At 44.7% G+C, this 13,247-nt stretch overlaps 1 protein-coding gene across 1 annotated transcript in view; it reads left to right on the plus strand.

Moving 5' to 3' along the window:
• Positions 1-13,247, plus strand: part of GPATCH8 (G-patch domain containing 8) — a 103,595-nt gene that overhangs the window by 46,170 nt on the left and 44,178 nt on the right. The gene's annotated exons all lie outside the window — the stretch shown is intronic.

A 13,247-nucleotide genomic window follows, 5' to 3' on the forward strand; every position in this document is an offset into this window, starting at 1 on the left:
AGATGTGGTGCCTAATAATACATAAAGTAACACTAAATAAATAAACAATAATGCAATGTAATCAAGCTTCCTGGTAAACAAACCATAAGAATAATATTACTCATTTTCTTTTATACTGGCTTTTTATGAACTAACAAACTGGCAGGTCTTTTCTCTGATAATGAAAGCTATTTATTAAAACATATCTTAACACAGTAGTAATCATTACATTCATATTTGAAGTTCTGTACAATACATAGTGCTATCCAGTGATGTGCGGTGAGGTTTATCGCTGGTGAGGCTGGTGACGTCATCAGGAAGGCGGGGAATGGGACCACATGTGCTGGAGGCGGAGGCTGCCACAGTCTCCAGCACACGTGATCCCATTCCCTGCCTTCCTGAGCGCGCTCCGCCAGCTTGCGTTCTGCAGTCCCCAACAGCAGCTGCTTTTCAGTGCTTTTCTGAGCGTCTGCCGTTTAGGACATCCAGCTATCTACCTAAACGCCAGACGCACAGAAAAGCACTGAAAAGCACTTCGCCTCCAAGCCACTTTGTCTTGATGACGTCGCCGCAGCGGCTGGGCGGGGCCAGATCTCCAGAGCGGCGCCGAGGTGGTCCGGGCGGACGAATGAGCGAGCAAGCGAGCGATGGAGGATCAGACAGCCTGATCCTCGTTCGCTCGCCCGCCCGCTGGACTGCCTTGGCGCCACTCTGACTACCTCCGTCCGTCCCGGGAGCTGCGTGCAGCGACATCATCAAGACGAAGTCCAGTGGAGGCAGAAATGTTGTTGGCGCTCCCGGACTTCGTCTTGATGACGAAGCCACGAAAGCGACTGGGGAACGACGAGAACCTTCCTGCCTCTGCTCGACTTCGCGCGCTCCTCACGACTGCAGTATACATTCAGAAGCGGCTTTTGTGGCTAATGGGGTTTGAGCTTCCAGCCCAACAGTCCCTGCCACTTCTGGACGTCTATTGCAGTCGCGAGGAGTGCGCAAAGTACAGCGGAGGCAGGAAGGTTATTGGTGCTTCCGAGAACCCTCCTGCCTCTGCTGGTTGCCCAGCTGGCACCGCCCCGCGCACGCACCTCCTCCTCCTCCTCCTCCTTCCTCTTCCTCTTCACTCCCCAAAAGCTCTTCTCCTTACCGGAGCTTAGCGGGAACCGTGTAAAAGGGATGGGAGGAAATATATATTATAATTTATTATTATATATTATTATATATTATTTCATAATGAGAGGTGCGGCTCTGCCTCCCCTGCCCGCACGTCCCTGCTGCTATCCATTCACTTATTATGTCGCTAAATTGGGGAACATCTATGAATGGTGGGAGGAGATCATGTTGAAACCACATAGGCATTTTTTTCATTGAGAAACTGAATGATCGAAACGGAAAATAAAATGGTTTGTTTAAATGGAGACAGTAGCCCATAGTTAGATTACAGGAAATCCTATGATTGAAGGCTAGTAGTTGAAAACATTACATCAGTAAACTGCTTCTGTGTTAATATGAATTTGTTCAGGTAACAACCAACAACAAGTGCTTTTATTTTACCTTCTTCCTGAAATATGCCATGGTGACATATAAAAAAGCATAATAAATGATTTATAACAAATAGCTTGTTTGATAAAATGATTGACAGTAAAACAAGATGGTATAACAAGAAACAGGAAAATTCAGTAAAATGGTTGCAGAAGGATTAAGTGTTGGTGGTAATTTAATGTCCACAAGACAAGGAAGACTGTAATATTGCTGCATTGATGGTCAAGATACAGCTTTAATCATGAACAGTCACTTATAATATTAGAATTTGAAGTATCAGTCACTTTTTTCTGTTTTCTGCCTTGCTGTTCTTCATTTGTCTATTGATCCTGGGAATTTCTAAGAAAGATGCAGTAATTATTCCTGTGGCTTTACATTTAATAAGGAGATACTTATTCAATGAGGAATAATGCTCAGTACTTTAACTCTAAGCCTTAAATACTTGGAAGCAAGATGGTTAGGAAGAACCCGAACATATGAAAAACGGTTGCAGGAACTGGGTATGTCTAGTTTAATGAAAAGAAGGACTAGGGGAGACATGATAGCAGTGTTCCAATATCTCAGGGGTTGCCACAAAGAAGAGGGAGTCAAACTATTCTCCAAGACACCTGAGGGTAGAACAAGAAGCAATGGGTGGAAACTAATCAAGGAGAGAAGCAACTTAGAACTGAGGAGAAACTTCCTGACAGTTAGAACAATTAATCAGTGGAACAGCTTGCCTCCAGAAGTTGTGAATGCCCCAACACTGGAAGTCTTTAAGAAGATGTTGGATAGCCATTTGTCTGGAACGGTATAGGGTTTCCTGCGTAGGCGGGGGGTTGTACTAGAAGACCTCCAAGTTCCCTTCCAACTCTGCTATTGTATTGTATTGTATTGTATATAACTCAGTCAGAAAACACTATGATGGCTGCTCCCCCTGAACACATAACAAATGAATGTTTATAGAACCATTTACATTCAATATTTCTTGTTCGTTCTGTGTACTAACGAGGGTTAATTCTTGATGTCTACATGGACAAATTAGTGCAGCTTCCTGAGCAATATTTTTGTTACTGATATTTTTCTAAGGCTAAAAGAAAATAACTAGCCCAGAGTCATCCTATTGGCTTCGGTACCTAAGGTTGAACTAGCACTCAGAAGTTCCATTGCTACTTCAGCACCTTAACCTCTAGACCAAACTATTTTCCATAACATTGAAAATATACTCAAATTTTCTAACACCTTTTAAAAAAGAATCTAGTTTTAAAGACAGATTGAGTTTGTAATTATCTACTTTTAACAGAATAACAGTTAGAAGGGATCTTGGAGGTCTTCTAGTTCATTTCCCTGTTCTGTGGCAGGAACCCTTATAGCACAGGGGTGTCAAATTCAATTTCATTGAGGGCTGGATCAGCATTATGGTTGCCCTCAAAGGGCCAGGTGAGTGTGATTGGGTGGTCATGTGACTGGGTGACCATGGCCAACTCAATCTGGCCTGCTTAATGCCGCTCACATCAAGGGGCACCTGTGATGGGCCAGACAAGGCTAGGAGGGGTGATCCAGGGTGAGCATCAAAGCCTGGGGGGGTGGGCAGCAGAGCATCGTTGCTTGCATGCAACTAGGAGGGTGCCTGGGGGGGAGTCAAATGGTGCTGGGGCTTGATTGGGAGGGGGGAAACTGAATTGCCTATTCGGTTTTAGGCTGAAGTCCAGGCGCAGAGGCAATACAATGGGGAAATGTCAAAATGAGAAGCTCATGCCCACTGCTGCCTGCCTATTGCCCACAGCAGCTTCACATTTTCATCCCCCCTCCCCATTGCAGTTCGTGAAGTACTGTTCAACAGCCCCTGGCCCCCCCCGCAGCCACACACAAGTACCAATGTCCTGCAGTTTGTACAGTACTGTAATGCAAGATCACACAAGATCAGTAGCGCGAGATCTTGCACCACTGATCTTGCATATAGTACTTTACGCCTCTATGCTCTGTGAACTGAGGCTTGTACCAAATCCGGCTGAAGAGCGTGAGATTTTGGGGCAGTGAAATTGCCTTGCTTGAAGGCTTCAATTGGCTTGAAAATGCCTTTTGTACCATACCAATCTTGGCAAGAAGAGTGTTTACAAGCTGAGGTTTCAAGCAAAGCAATTTTGCTGCCCCAAAATATTGTTGGCTGATGAGACTTTGGGGCTTTCAACACTTTTCATGCCGTCCCAATCTTCCTCTGCACTCAGGAAGGGAGGAGGGCAGGAGGATTGGCAGCATTGCCGCCAGCCATAGCTTTCTTACATAGGGGTGGGGTGGTCCCAGTGAAAGGAGGCTGTGAGGCCATGCCAGTGAGTGGGGCATGGAAGTGCTGATGCAGACACAGCGCTGAGCTACAGCTTGGTGCGGCCATCAAGGCTGGAACATGGCTGCCCTGGAGCCAATGAGAGACCACCTCACTGCCTCGGTCCCACACCCTGGGCGTGCACACAGGCATCAGGAAGGTGCTCAGAATGCAGTCAGCCTGAGGGCCAAGACAGTCCTATGGAGCATCAGGCCTCATGCACGCTCACTGCCTCCTGTGAGTAAGGGCAGCGAGGCAGACACTGAAGGCAGCTTTAAAAGCTGATTGCGTTCCTGCCCAGATAGATGCCACCAGGTTGTAGAATAGATCAACATTGCACCTGCATCAGAGTTCCCATGCCCTACTTCGTTGGCTTTGCAGTCTACGAGGCTTCCCTTTCAGTGGGACCATCCTATGTTGCAAAGCCATGACCGGGCTTCTTGCTACAGACTCTGACCCAGGCAAAGTAGGCGAGGGGTGCTCTGCACCTGCCCAGAGCCTCCCTTACCAGATGCCCAGGTTTCAATCTTGCTCTGATCTACCCATCCAAGGGTTGGGGCATCCCCCTCCACCTCGCCCCAAGCTCATCTCTGCCCCATGACACCCTCCAGATGCCCCTGGCCAACCCCATCTGCTGGAGCCGACTCAGAGCAGGGTGTGGGGCAAGGCTCTGGCAGCCTTTCTCCACCGACAGATCAGGAAACCCGGACCAGCTTTGCCAATGGAACTCCTGCCTAGTGGGTTCAAATGATGTGGGTGCCCGTGGGCATCAGGGTTGGGCTCTGGACACAAGTTTCCATTGGGGGGGGCAGGGGCTGTTCCAATAAAAAGGAAGCACTACCAGTCTCTCCACCTCCCCTCGTCCCTTTCTGAGCCTAGCCTCGCAGTCCACAAGGCTTCCCTTTCACTGGTACCACCCCAGCTCGCATGGGAAAGCCACGGGTGCCAGTAGCACATCTCCAGCAGCACTGCCAAACTCACCCCCTGGCCTTGTGGAGCCACCCTGGAAACAGCGGACCATCCTGTGTCTCCTCAGCCTGGCCCAAACCAATCAGGTACTGATTTACAACTTGTGATGGTAATCTGGGCTTGAATGCAGTCAGCCTTAGATCTGATATAGCTGCCCCAGAGCCAGTGAAAGAGAACCCACTGCCTTGGCCCCATCCCCTGGCCATCCACACAGGAGGCAGCGAGTGCTAGAATCATGGGTGAAAGGGAAGCACTCAGAACGCAGTCAGCCAGCAGGGAAAGATGGTCCCCAGGGACGCCAGGTCACAGGTGTGCTCACCACCTCCTGTGCACATGCCTAGGGGGATGGGTCCCTCACTGACTCCAGGCTGGCCTCGCATATGTAAGGCTGACCGCCTTCAGGCTTGGATGGCTGCCGCCAGATTGTAGATCAGTGTCTGGTTGGCCTGGGCCGGACTGAGACACTTCGGGCTAGTCCTTCACTGTTTCCAAGCATCTCCGCAGGCAGATCTAACCACATCACAGGCTGGATCTGGCCCGCAGGCTTTGAGTTTGACACCTCTGCTATAACATTCAGATAAATGGTTGTCCAATCTCTTCTTAAAAACTTCCAGTATTGGAGCAGTCACAGCTTCTGGAAGCAAATTGTTCCACTATCAGAAAATTTCTTCTTAGTTCTAGATTGCTTCTCTCTCCCATCCATTGCTTCTTATCTTATCTTCAGATACTTTGGAGAATAGGTTGACTCCCTCTTTTTTGTGGCAACCCCTTAGATATTGAAACCCAATTCCAGCAGCCAGTCCCCTAATCATCTTTGTTGCTGTTCTCTGCATTCTCTTTAGAGTCTCAACATCTTTTTTTTACATTGTGGTAATCAAAACTGGATACAGAATTCCAAATGTTGTCTCACAAAGGAACTATAAACTTCACATGATCTTGATTCTATCCCTCTGTTAATGAAGTCTAGGACTATGTTAGCTTTTTTGGCAGCTTCAGAGCATTACTGGCTCATATTATTCACTAGAACGCCAAGATCTCTTTCATAATTACTACTGTTGAGCCAGATACTACCTACACTATGGCTGTGCATTTGGTTTTTCTTGCCTAAATTTACTATCTTACTTTTTTAGCATTGAATTTCATTTGTTAAATAAGGTCCAATGCTCAAGTCTATCAAGATCCTTCTGTATCTTAAACCTATGTTCTGAAGTGTTGGCTATTCCTGTCAACTTGGTGTTATCTGCAAATTTATTTATTTATTTTATTTATTTATTTATTCTTCGCATTTCTAAACCGCCCCCTCTCCCAAAAAGGGACTCGGGGCGGTGTACAGTCCACACAATAAATAACAGATAAAATACAGATATAACTAAAACTATAAATATACGTATATATATGTGGAGGAGGTTAAAATTCAGAGTACTGTACAGAAGAATAAATATGGGGCTAAAAGCCCTAAAAACAATTAAAATTAAAACATTACCCTTAAATTTGATGAGTTCTCCATCTATCCCCTCATCTAAGTAATTGATGAAGATATTGAAGAGTACTAGGCCTAAGACACAGCCTTGGGGTACCCCACTGTATACTTCCCTCCATGTAGATGCAGTTCCATTAAAGACTACATGTTAAGTATGGTTGGTAAGCCAGTTACAGATCCATCTGCAACGTAACATAAGTATGTAGTACGATAGACTTGCAGGACGGGTGCAACATGTTCATATTTTTGCAATATATTATAATTTAATGTTACACACATATATTATAGAGAATTATGTGTTGTTAGTATGATTTATTGGGTTAGGAATTTTCTTTATTTCACTGTGGTATGTATTTATGTTGGGGGTGCACTAAAGGCGGGTACACATGTTGTCCACTGACAATAAAGGTTGGATTGAATTGAATTGATCTGGTGGTGATGCTGTCTAACCCACATTTTTCTATCTTATCAAATAGTAGGTTGTGGTCTACTTTGTCAAATGCTTTAACTGAAATCCAAGTAAATTATATCCACACACTTCTCTTGTCATCTAATTTTGTCACTTTGTTTCAAGAATGCAGTAAAATTTGTCTGACATGATGTTTTTGATCCATGTTGGCTTTTGGTTATGACTTTGTTTGCCTCTGGGTGCACTCAGATTCATTTCCCTTTTTTGAAGATGGGAACTATATCAACTGTTTTACAATCCTCTGGTAGTTCCCTGATGCTCCAGGATCTCATGTGTGCAATTCCTTCAGGACTTGGGTTATAATCCACCTTGTCCTGGTGATTTGGACTCTTCTAGGGTAGACATATGCTCTCTTACAGTTTTCTTGCCTATTTTAACTTGTATTCCTAATCTTTTTTTTAATGCAGTTCAGCATCGTAGGTTGGACTGGTTTCTTCCCCTCTTTTGTGTAAATGTAGACTCAAAAACTGAGTTAAGTAGTTTTACTTTCTCCCTGTTGCTTGTCACATTCTTACCATTTTTGTCACTAATTGACCAATCCTTTCCTTGATTTCTTTCTTGTTTTTTACATGATAAAAGTAGCTTATTTGTTATTTTTGATAACAAGCCTTAGTTCATTTTGAGCCTTAGCTTTCCTGATTTTCTTGACATCTTTTCAGGCTCTGGACTATTTGCTGATATTCTATCTTTTTGTGTGCCCCTCTTTCCACTTTTTATACTTGTCCTATTTTGTCTTTCAATTTTTTCTGAGAGTTCTTTCTGCAGCAATGCTGGTTTATTTTGAGAGCTGTTATGTTTCTTCTTCATTGGAATTGTGCTAGACTGGGCTTTTATAATCTCATTTTTCAAAATTTCCCAAGCTCCTTGGGTTGTTTTTCCCTTGAGGATCCTGACCCATAGAATCTTTCCCAAGCTGTCTCTAAGTTTATTGAAATCAACTCTCTTAAAGTCCAAGACTCTAGTTTGACTTTGTTTTATTGCTTGTGTCTGCATAATGTTGAATTCCAATATTGCATGATCGCTGTTCTCCAAGATTCCTGTAACTTCAACACCTTCTATCATTTCATCTCTGTTAGTGAAAATTAAGATCACTATGGCTGACCCCCTAGTTCTGTGATGGTGAATCTATGGCACGTGTGCCAGAGGTGGCACGCAGTGCCCTCTCTGTGGGCACACAAACCATCACCCCAGTTCAGCTCCGCTGCACCTGCCCGGATGCCTCCTGCATGCATGCGCGGGAGGAAGAGCATGCGGGGGGCACTAAATGGGTATGCAGGAAGGCCGTGCGGGCATGCATGGGGTGTGCGGGCATGCGCGGGGGCCACATGGACAGGGGATGTATGTGCAGGGGGCCAGGATGCATGCATGGGGGCCACATGCGCATGTAAAGGGTGTACGGGATGCACGCACATTGCATTTTGGGGGTTCACGAGCACTTTGGGCACTCTGTCCAGAAAAGGTTAGCCATCACTTCCCTAGTTCCCTTCTCTACTTTTTTGGGACTGTTTATTCCTCATACTCGTGCAATTTATGAAATTACTTCTTAGAGAGTAGAAACAGACTGCGTCCCATTAGTCATATGTTAGGATAACTAATATATTCTCTGTCACCAGAATGATAAAGTCCACTGGAAGGAGAATTCTTCTAATGAAAAAGCAGGGTCGAAAATAATTCCTTTTTGAGAGTAAAGCTCCTTCAGTTTTTGGCTATACCTTCTTAAAAAGAACAATAACTTGTGATTTGCTTCTGTTAGACCACAGTTTCTACTTCTGGAGAAGAACATGAAAAGAGAAGAAATAAGTCAAGATGACAGGAAAATCTCAACGTGATCTTTATTCTGACTTTGTTTCAGTCACAAAGCTCTGAGAGTAGTTTGTATAGACTATAAAGAATATTGTTGTGGGATTATAAAGACATTTGAGGAGTGTGGATTGCTGTATCCTCTGGCATGCTGTCTTACAGTACCAATAAGTAGAAAAGGGCAGATAGTACCATTCACCTATCAACTGAGAAGTAGAAGAGTCACCAAACACAGAAGTATAACTGAGCAGTCCTTAGAGCAATTTCTCAGACGTCAGATAAGCGCTGTTTCCCACACAACATTAAGAATGAGAAGAGGTTTCTTCTGATTGACTTGGATGCAATGCTGAATTCTTTCCTGTATTTTCCGGCGTATAAGGCGACTGGGTGTATAAGATGACCCCCCTACTTTTCCTGTTAAAATATAGGTTTGGGCTATACTCGCTGTATAAGACTACCTCTCTTCCAAGGCACACCAAATAGCTAAATAGCCTCCATTTTATTTCCAGCACCTTTCTCCCAGCACGTGGTTTTTCCTTCCAACACTCCCCTTCCTCAAACTGGATCCCAGATGAGTCAGATTGGCTTCTTCTGACGACGGGGGTGAGGTGGGGGGAACAGGCTTCAGTCCAATTCAGGCCGAATATCAGAGAACCGCATCGCTGCTTTGAAAGCAAAGGCGGCTCCGAGCCACCTTTCGTACCCAGAGGGCTTTTCCCAACACTTCGGAAAGAGAAGCCACCACAAGCATTCTCCCTGCCCAGCAACTCTCCCCACCACCTCAGCTGACGGAGGAAAAGGGTGGGGAGCCAAAGGAAATGCCAGGACGTGGATATCCCCCATTCCCACCAAACAGAGGGTTTCCTCGCTCGAGGAGAAGTGAATGGTCCACAAACCGCCAAGGCTACAAGCATTGCCTGTATTATAGGGCTTCCCCAGACTACTAGACCGTATTCTGTCTCCTTTATGCCCGAAAAACAGAATATGAGGCACTATACCGGCTTTTATTTTTGAAACCTTTCCTAATCCTCCGCCTCTTTCCGGAGTCCCACAGCAAACCGCAGCCACCACCATCCCACCCGCAACCCGAACCCATTTACCTCAGGCGTCCGCAAACCGGCTGAAGGCCTCCGCGCTGCCAGCCTTCCATAGTTTGAGCTCAGCTCCTTCCTCCTCCAGACCGCCAACCAGACTTTACTAAGCCATCCCAGCGCTCATCCATCCACATGCCCAGAGCCGAGGTTATTGATTGAAAGGCCAGCATCTGCACTGGTGACAGCACGGCTTTTTGCTTGGCGGCATTGCTTTTTCTTTTCTTTTGGTTTTTTGGTATGGCTTTCTTATACCCGCCGTATAAAACGACCCCCAATTTTTGAAAAAAAAATTTGGGTTAAAAAGTCATACACCGGAAAATACGGTACTTCTACTCTCAGGAATGCAATGAGGAGAACGATCAACCATAGTTATATGCCTATGGAGAGGAAGGAGAACCATTATGGGGAGTGCAGATAATGCAAACCTCTGTTTTATCTCCAGTTATTTTGTCCCTGAGAGAAAAGGTACAATAGCATATGGACCTGCTTATCTGAGCAACAGAGAACATCACTGCTTTCTTTTTCTATGAACATACAAAATCTCCAGTTTTGAGCTGAAAAATTGGTCAGCTAGGAAATATTCATAATTCACGCATCTAGAGGACAACATTGAAGGTGCCATCATCTCAGTTAAAAAGTTGTCCATAACTAACCCATGTTACTTAATCTTACTCATTTTCTGCATCTCCTCCTTCCTTCCATCTCTCCTTTTAATCAAACAAAAACAGATGGAGGAAAGAAAGAAATTCAAGAACATGATGAAGAGGAAGGATAGATGTGGGAAGGATGTCAACCATCACCAACAGGAGCTTGCTCAGGATTTGTCAGAAGTATCTAGGTTCCATAGTTTCAACAGCAATCTCAAGCTCAATTCTCTTGCCAAATGAACCTTGTGATTTCTGCTGTGAATGGGAAGACAGTGAATATTCTAAAAATGAAGCTTGCCTATCCACAGTTTACAAACTGTTCAAAAAAACACTTTGCATGGCAAAGTGATGAGGATTCTGAAGGCAGTAGTAGGCAAATGTTAAAGTACATTCAGTTTGTGCCTAGTAATGAATGATTTCAGAAATCTTCCCAGAGAACTTTCTGGAAACAGAATTGATTTCCCCTTTTTTCTTTAACAGTGCTCAATGACATGAAGAGAGAACCAGTGAAAACTTCATCTCTCCCCAGCCCTAACCAACAAGTAATCTTGCCATAGAAAATAGACATACTGAGTATCCTAGTCATTGATGATCCAGTCATGACTCCAGTATTCAGAAGATTAAATGAAACACTCTCAAGGAGCCACACAATTAGGTCATAGAAAAGGTTTCATGAGGTTGCAATTCAAGCAGCAAAAATACTTTGGTTATGATTAAGGGCTCAGTGTTGTGGGCATGTTCTCTTTTTTTCAGAGAAGCCAGTAGATAAGGTAGATTTGGATAAGGTAGTAATTAATAGCAGCTTTATTTATGTTCTTCATTCATAGATACAATTCTATTCTCAACCAGAACTGTAGTATCAAGTGTAGGTCTTCATCAAAGCAAAAAAAGATATTTGGCAACTGCTGTGATTGTTGTTGAGATCCCTTTTTATTTTTACCGAGGGAACAGATGCACTGGATATTGCTAGCCTTTTTCCCAATAATCCTTGATATCCATTCTTACCAGACTTGGTAAGGGAATGGACCATTGGGGTGGCATCATCCAAGTAGACAGTCATTGCCAAAATGTTAGCATACCAAGAAATCTATTTGCATCAATAGATTATTACTAAAGATGGCAAAATTTGGCCCCAAATCTTTTTTAAAATAAAAATTACTTCCATCTAAATAAAAGATATATGTTGCAGAGTACTCTATGCTGTCAATTGCCTTCTAAAATTAAATGCCATAGAGCAGTGATGGCGAACCTATGGCACGCGTGCCACCAGTGGCACGTGGAGCCATTTATCAGGGCACGCGAGGCGCTGCCCTGTCAGCTGGCCAGCGCGCATGTGTGTGCTGGCCAGCTGAGTTTACCCTTTTTTAAAGCTATTTCCCCCCTCCCCAGGCTCCAGAGGCTTTATAGGAGCCTGGGGAGGGTGAAAGGAGCCTCCCCTCCTCTCCCTGGAGGCCTTCCGGAGGCTTCATGAGCTTCCCTGAGGCCTTCCGGAGGCTTCATGAGCTTCCCTGAAGCCTCCGGAGCGCAAAAAAACGGCCCTACGGGCAAGCCAGAAGTTTGAGAACGGACTACCTGTTTTGCTCGGAGGGTCATTTTGACTGCTCCAGAGGCTTCAGGGAAGCTTCCTGAAGGTCCCTGAAGCCTTCGGAGCGCTTAAAACGACCCTCTGAGCAAACTTGAAGTCACTTCCGGTTTGCTCGGAGGGTTGTTTTGACTGCTCTCGAGGCTTCAGGGAAGCCTCCTGAAGGTCCCTGAAGTCTCCGGAGGGCTTCCAGGGAGGGCGGGGGAGGCTGTTTTCGCCTTCCCCCATGCTCCTATAAAGCCTTTGGAGCCTGGGGAGGGCGAAAAAAGCATGCAAAAATGGGGGGGGTCGCGCCTGTAGTGCGCGCATGCGCACTGGGGGGGGTCGCACATTGCATTATGAGTGCGGCACGCCTGCAAACGACTCCCCTGCACTCCCCCCATTTATGGCACACGAGCCAAAAAAGATTTGCCACCACTGCCATAGAGTGTATGCCTCTGCCATTTCCCAGGGCTGTTTTCTATGTTTTTCATAATTCCCCAAATTGGTGATTGAAAAGCAATTCTAAACCTCAGGATTTTGAAAAGTTTCATCAAACAGAACATTCAAGATGGAGATCCTGAGATCAGTCAAGAAAGTCAGTGTAGTGTAGTAGCAAATCTGTTGATTAAAGACTTGGAACACTCAGCCATGGAAATTCATTGGATGGTTTTGTCCCAGTTACATTCTCTCATCCCATTTACCTCAAAGGAAAAAAAATAGTACTATATATGTTGTCATGAATTCTTTGAGAAAAGATTATGTTTATCAGAAAATTTATTTAGCTTCAGCAAATTTATCAAAAGTTTATCACCATGTTTCTGTCAGCCCAATCAAGATTTATTAGCTTTGCTTACAATGTTCCAAATCAATGGGATTTTCCTTTGGCTGGATTTAATCCCATGTATATGCCTTTACTTCTACCTAGTTCAGGCACTGTATCTGATGAAATGACCTGCACCTCACAAAACCTAAGCCTTTAATTCTTAGGAAAGAAGCTACAAGACTTCTGATTTTTGTATCATCATATACTAACAGTACATACAACAGTAGTTTTTTGAGAAACAAATTGTTAAAAAGTATACTTTTTGATGAGTCTACCAGAGAAAGCAGACCAATTCCTACATTGGTGACTCATTCTGGTCAGTGTTTTCAAGAAGCTCTGCTCAGGAAACTAATCAGAACACTAAGTGGGACACCCCTTTTGAAAATAGAGGATGTGATCCAGGGGTGGGTTCTTGCAGTCACTACTGCAGGTTCGCTCATGGGTATGGATCACGCATGCGCTCTGCACGCTTGATGCACACTGTGAGTGCATACATAGTACATTAAAAATTGTTCTGTGCATGCATAGAAGCAAAAAACAAGATGGTGGCACCTATAGTGCCGCCCAGAGAACCGGTTCGG

Source organism: Natrix helvetica (assembly GCF_964273705.1).
Source record: "Natrix helvetica genome assembly, chromosome: Z".
In the NCBI taxonomy this organism is placed as follows: Eukaryota; Metazoa; Chordata; class Lepidosauria; order Squamata; family Natricidae; genus Natrix; species Natrix helvetica.